The sequence below is a fragment of the Sinocyclocheilus anshuiensis genome, unplaced genomic scaffold, assembly GCF_001515605.1.
Source record: "Sinocyclocheilus anshuiensis isolate Anshui unplaced genomic scaffold, SAMN03320099.WGS_v1.1 scaffold694, whole genome shotgun sequence".
In the NCBI taxonomy this organism is placed as follows: domain Eukaryota; kingdom Metazoa; phylum Chordata; class Actinopteri; order Cypriniformes; family Cyprinidae; genus Sinocyclocheilus; species Sinocyclocheilus anshuiensis.
In genome coordinates, this window is record NW_015542477.1 from 2649465 (window position 1) to 2655780 (window position 6316).

General features: G+C 37.0%; 1 protein-coding gene and 1 long non-coding RNA gene across 14 annotated transcripts in view; one reads left to right on the top strand and one right to left on the bottom strand.

The window, feature by feature from the left end:
- LOC107693977 (uncharacterized) overlaps positions 1 to 1543 on the bottom strand; it is a 19439-nt gene extending 17896 nt beyond the window's left edge. The window contains exon 1 of the long non-coding RNA XR_001634810.1: positions 1477 to 1543. This is a non-coding gene — a long non-coding RNA (uncharacterized LOC107693977). The remainder of the gene's footprint in view (positions 1 to 1476) is intronic.
- The window catches only part of LOC107693969 (disks large homolog 2-like), a 210592-nt gene that overhangs the window by 77978 nt on the left and 126298 nt on the right, over positions 1 to 6316 (top strand). The gene's annotated exons all lie outside the window — the stretch shown is intronic.

The following is a 6316-nucleotide window of genomic DNA, read 5'->3' on the forward strand; positions in this document are numbered from 1 at the left end:
ATTATTATATTATTTTTATATATATATATATATATATATATATATATATACATACATACATACATACACACACCTTTAGCCTCAGATGTCACGCATTCAAGCAGATTTTGCATGAAAAAATTACGAGAGCTTTCAAAAAAACAAATAAATAAAAATAAAAACACTAAGCTTTAAACTGATTGGCTGGATTTATTAGTAGCAAGTAAACAAGATATGTTGACCAGATGACTCATTCCTGTCTAAGTGAGCAGTTTTTGTCCAGAATAACTTGAGGAAAAGGCTTTGTATAGATGGTCAAAGGTCTGTCTACATGAGACTATTAGAAGCTTTCAGTCTTGATGCACTCTATTCAACAGCCAATCTTGTTGATTAAATCACTATCGACTTTCTCTGCATGCATATTCTAGCCTTGTCGTCCCCTCGTGTCTCGGAGAAAGTGAGTGTGAGACTATTATGCTAGAAATGTAGCACCATTATTCTCACTGAATCACTGCAGGGCTAAACATTGTGAATCAGCTTGTACACCCGTCGCCTGTTTTCAGCCCAGGTCCTCCTACTGAAAAGCTGCTTTAACACAAACACTAATTGAACGGCTGCATAAGAAGGTCTTCTCAGAAGCTTGACAGTCGGATGGCATCATATCGATCCTCGAGTCGCATTATTGAATAACATAACAACCAGAAAGGACACGCACCTTCTAGCTGAGATATTAGCCATCCGCCAGTCGAGCAAACATCTGTGGTTTTAATGAGCGGAGCTCGGCAGGGATGAGGCATGATATTTATTAGCAGAATCAGTGTGATTGGAGAGCTCTTTTCTTCCGCATCTCGGAAAAGAAGTGAGAGACAGCAAAGGCTCAGGGTTAATGGTGATTGTTTGGTTATCTCTTCTCCCTGGTGAAATGATTACTTCAGAGTCAGGGCTCTGTATGTGCCCAGGTCGGAGTAAAGGACCAGGCTTGATTGTCTGGGAGATGAGCCTTGGGTGGAATTAGAGATCAGGCAATTACCTCGAAAAGAAAGAAAAGAGGAGGGGAGGAGTAAGGCTATTAAGGAGTAAGGTTTTAAAAAAAAAACGGTTGTGCAGAGGCCTAAATATTAATCACAAATTTGTTACTGTTAAAGCCGTATCCAAATAATTTAGCACAGCTGCCAACAGGAAGAAATAAGTTGAAGTATTTTTAGCAGTGTTTCCTTGTCACAATTTCTACTGGCCATACTTTTTTTTTTCATTAAACATTCTCACATAAAATGTGACTTAGTGTGGTCGCATTAGCATATTCATTTTAGTTTAAGTTTTAGTACTTTTGTCATTTTTATTATTTCTCTTTTTTAATATTTCTGTTTAGCTTTTTTATTTTAGTTTGAAGTCATTTTAGTGCTTCAGCATAAACATTTATTTGAGTTATTGAGTTTGTTCATTTCAGGCAACATTTCTGATTTTTTCATCTTATAGTTTATTTCAGCATTATTGCACTGAAGCACTGAAGAAAGCATGGGCTGAAACGTCTGCTCTTTGGTCTGTTTTTAAGACACTTTGCACCAGGGCTGGAGTGGGACTCATTTTCAGCCCTGGAGTTTCATGCCTTAGACCGGCCCACTTAGTTTTTTTTTTTTTACTGGCCTTTTCAGTGCGCTTTCTATTATACATTTTTTATCTATTATTTTTTTGTTCGCATATCTCCAACAATTACTTTTCTTTTTTTTTTTGAGCAAGTTTCCGCTGTCAGGGGAGTCAAAAGATAATTACGTCATTGTTGCCAATTAACATAAGAAATGGAAAATAAGGGACAATTGTGATCCTTTATCTTATTCTTTAAGAAAATAGTGTTTATTCTTGTAGAAAATAAGGGACAGAATAAGGGACATTCCAAATATTTGTACTGTACCATAATGTAGGCCCAAGTCTGCCTGCAGCTAAAAAGTTCTCAGAAATAATCACAATTGTTTTGCTTAACCTATTTATGTACAATTATTCTAAAGATAATTTTAAATGTCATACAAAAAATGTCATCGGCCTGAGTAAATTGTACCATTATAGAATTGTGACTTCACACGTGTAATTGAGGAGGTGAAAATACTGTGAAATTACAAATGGCATGAAATTTACTTCAATAATGAGGTCCAAGTTTAAGAATAGCCTACGCAAGAAGTATTTATTTTATTTTATTACATTTTTTATGTATTTTTTTGTAATGCATTTTTTCCCCTCTCTATTTAACAGCATTAACTTATAATGAAAGACATCTTCCCTCAGGTAGATTAAATGTTTTCCTGCCGTGCTGGATGTTGGGCTCATGATCAATAAGTTGTTTGCATTCGCCCAAACTGATTTTGTCAAATAAAAAAGTGGACGGTGAAGGGTGCAGTTAGCGCGAGTCCCGCTCGCTGTGAAGCGGGAGCAGCCGGCAGAGAATTCCGCTTGGTCTTAAAGCCTTCCTCAAACGCCTCTGTTCACAAATAAAACAATGATTTTCGCAAAAAGAATGATTAATTATCACAGTCTATTTTAGTTATCAATTGAGAATTTGTTACGGATATGATCTGGTGAAAATAATAATATGGCCTGTGAGAAAATAAATAAAAAGAGTGGGGCTGCTATGAGTGCAGGCAGCCTAGGAACAGCATAGTTCAACCCAGTGGCATGACAACACCGGCCCTCGCGGCCAAAAAACAGACCGGCCCACCGGGAATCCTCTCGGTGCTCCCGATTAGCCAATCCGGGCCTGCTTTGCACTTTTGTCACTTTTTCACTTTTGCATATGGAAAATAAAATATATTTTTGATAGACCTTTTTTGGTCTGATTATATTTTTTCAGTGTGCGGACAACTTCAGCTACTTGGTTGGCTGGGAAATCGTGGCCTAATGGTTAGAGAGTCGGACTCGTAACCCAAAGGTTGTGGGTTCGAGTCTCGTACCGGCAGGGATTGTAGGTGGGGGGAGTGAATGTACAGCGCTCTCTCCCACCTTCAATACCACGACTGAGGTGCCCTTGAGCAAGGCACCGAACCCCCAACTGCTCCCCGGGCGCCGCAGCAAAAAAAATGGCTGCCCACTGCTCCGGGAGTGTGTTCACGGTGTGTTCACTGCTGTGTGTGTGCACTTTGGATGGGTTAAATGCAGAGCACTAATTCCAAGTATGGGTCACCATACCTGGCCACATGTCACGTCACTCACACTAAACTTCTTTTTGTTTACGCACCTGACAATTCATTGTTTTTTCTTACTTTTTTTAGCGCACACAATTCCTGTTTGATTTCAGCATTAAGTGCATTAATGAAAATGAATTATTCATTTTTGTTAACATTGCATAGAGGTCACACAAAAGTTTGTTTGGTCAATGCAACAAATTTGCAAAATCTGTGTGGAAATCTTTCGCCCTGACACAAAATTCCAGATCATGTGTATTCCTATTGAACTGACTCTATTACACCTGCGAAAATTTGCTGAACAACAGTAAATGTGACCACACCTTTAGGCCAGTAAACCACCCAGAACTGCCTAGCCAAGGCATTGCAACTCATTAAAAACACACTCACCTTAGCAACTACATAGTGATTCCCTACCTCTCACAATAGTCGTCTCTGTTCATTTTTGGCTTGCTATTTTGTCATGATTGTGTCTCAACAAGGACAGCATATCTACCACAGACAGGCATTTTTTTCCCAGTGCATGTAACGTGAAGTCAAGGAGTTTGAATTTGTTCCATTAGCATACTAATTGTTTTCAGGTCTTCTCATTTTTGTCACATCACTTCAACTAAAGCGCTTATGTCTGCCCTGAAGCAGGAGCTTAATGAAATTGGCTCTAGCGTTTTTTTTTTTTCTGTTTGTTTTTTTGTTAAAAGGAGATGAACTCAGTCTATTCATAGACTGTTTTTTGAAGGGGTTTTAGGAGTCAGGACTTGTGATGTTTACAAAAGCATGCCATATTCACCTTTACACACAAGATTTAAAAGAGTGTTTGGAGAGTTACAGGGGCCAGCTATGTTTTTTTTTTCAGCTTGGAGAGTAAACAAGCCTTGTCAGTGGTTTTGTTTTGCCAGTGAGGGATTTCTTTTCATGAACAGACACTTAGAAGCCTATTAAGTTGCTCATGAGAGGCACTTTACTCTTTGCTTATTGTCAACAGCTGCTTAGGTGAATATAGAATTTCTGCACCACTATCATCAAATGGAATTGCAAATTATTTCTAAGTAATCTGCTTTGCACTGTAAAACATATCCTGTTAAAATTATGGTTAAAAAAATGCCAGTTGTAAGAAATTCACTGTAAAAATACAGTATGGTGACAATGTTTCAGGTTTTATGGGATGGCGTACTGGTGCCTGTATATATATATTTTTTCACTTATACCAATCTAAATGTAGTGATCAATCATAAATCATAATAATGCAAGTGGTACAACAGAAAACCATATGGTAAATCAGATTTTATAGCAAGTGGTCTGTACATAAAAACGGCCACTACCCATTGACAGTGCAAAGGATCACACATACACACACACAGACAAAACACCATCAGGGTATTATACGTGATGCTGAAATATAGTCATATGTGATGTCATGACATCTGGGAATGTTCTTTAACTGTTGTTTTTAACACTGTAAATTGTATAATAATTAATAGATGTACTTGCAAAACCACAGAATAAATTGGATGTTAAAGCATATACAGTTTTTCACCGTATATGGTAATTTGCAATCAATAGGGTTTACTGTAGCATTTGTACTTTTTTTTTTTTTTTTTCTGTAAAAGTTCCACATTTTTCATAATTCCAATCTTTTACCAACATTTTTTTACAGTGCAGTTTGGACAAATAGATAGTCACACCATTGGTTGAGCTGTAAATTGATATGTCAAACTTTTTGACAAGCTAATCTATAAATGGCTTGCTGTTTCTGCATATTAAACATTAAGAGGAGAAAGTATTTTAACACTGACAAAAGTACTTAAACTTTAAATGTCATTGTCCTTGAAATAGCATTCAGTCGAAATTTCATTGTTATGCAGTTTGAGATTTAAAAATTTTGCACCCGGTCTGAAGCAATCAGAATCCTTGACATGCACTACTCCCAACTCCAATGACGATCGTAGTGCTCGCCTGGCTGTCAAGCATAGCTTTTAAAATTCTAGAGAATATTAGAGATTTTGGGCACTTGTGGATAAAAACCTCAATAATTTACCCACAAAAAGAATATTCTATGAAACATATCAAGAAGAAACTGATATATAGTGATAATAGTTGCAAGAATCTTTAAAGGGTTCACTTTACAGATCAACAGATGCTGACATATAAATCATCTAAACACACTTAACATCTGTTGAATTGGTGAATTACATGAGAGAATAGAAAGACGCTTCTAGAGGTTTCTCTTTCTCGTGGTTTACTTGCTTCATTGTATAACCTTAATTATAAAACCTGTTGCTAGTATCAAATACCTGTTTTATGTTTTTTTTTTTTTTTTAGTAAAATATATATCAGCAAAGACAATATTAGAGCATTTAAGCAACCATCTTTAAAAAAATTGTACTTAAATGCACAGTATGTATTTGGATGAGCTGATTGACTAATTGTACTTCAGTATGTATTTGGATGAGCTGATTGACTCTTTTAATTTAAAGGCAGGACTACATTATTTATTATTTACAGGATTGCAGTATCGTATTTTCTGACGTCTGACAATAAAGCTACGTATTTAACCAGTGAGAAGGTGCAGTGTCAGAGCAAAGCCATGTTGTTGTTCCTTAGCGCTCTTTCTTTCTCTCTCTCCTCACACAGATGCTGAGGAAGGTCATTCTTAACCAAAGCAAACACAGTGTTATGAATACTAAACTCTCTCCTTAATTGCAGATTACAGAGACTGGGGATTATAAAAGAGAACATATCTAGGCATCCTGATCAGTCCTCACAGACTGTTTGAAATGCATCCTTCAAGCTAAAAACAGTTTTGAAAATAATACGAGTTTTTAATGGTGATGAAATGTCTGCTTGGGCCAAAACACTGATGAAAAGGGAATATTTTGAACTTTGCTGTCTCTATTACACTATATGTGACTATATTGATTGGCATTTGTCTCAGTTATTACAGCAAATCCCAGCATTGATGTTTTATAGTTAGGACACATGTTATTGTGTCCTACCTTCTTAAAAGCTGCCGTCTTAAAGCCCATTAATGCAGTCAGATCCTGGCAGTTGCCTGGTAACAGATGTGCCCGACTGCAATGTTTTTAATAATCAGACCCACGCTTGAGTCCGACCTTGTTATTGTGTGTGTGTGTGTGTGTGTGTGTGTGTGTGTGTGTGTGTGTGTGTGT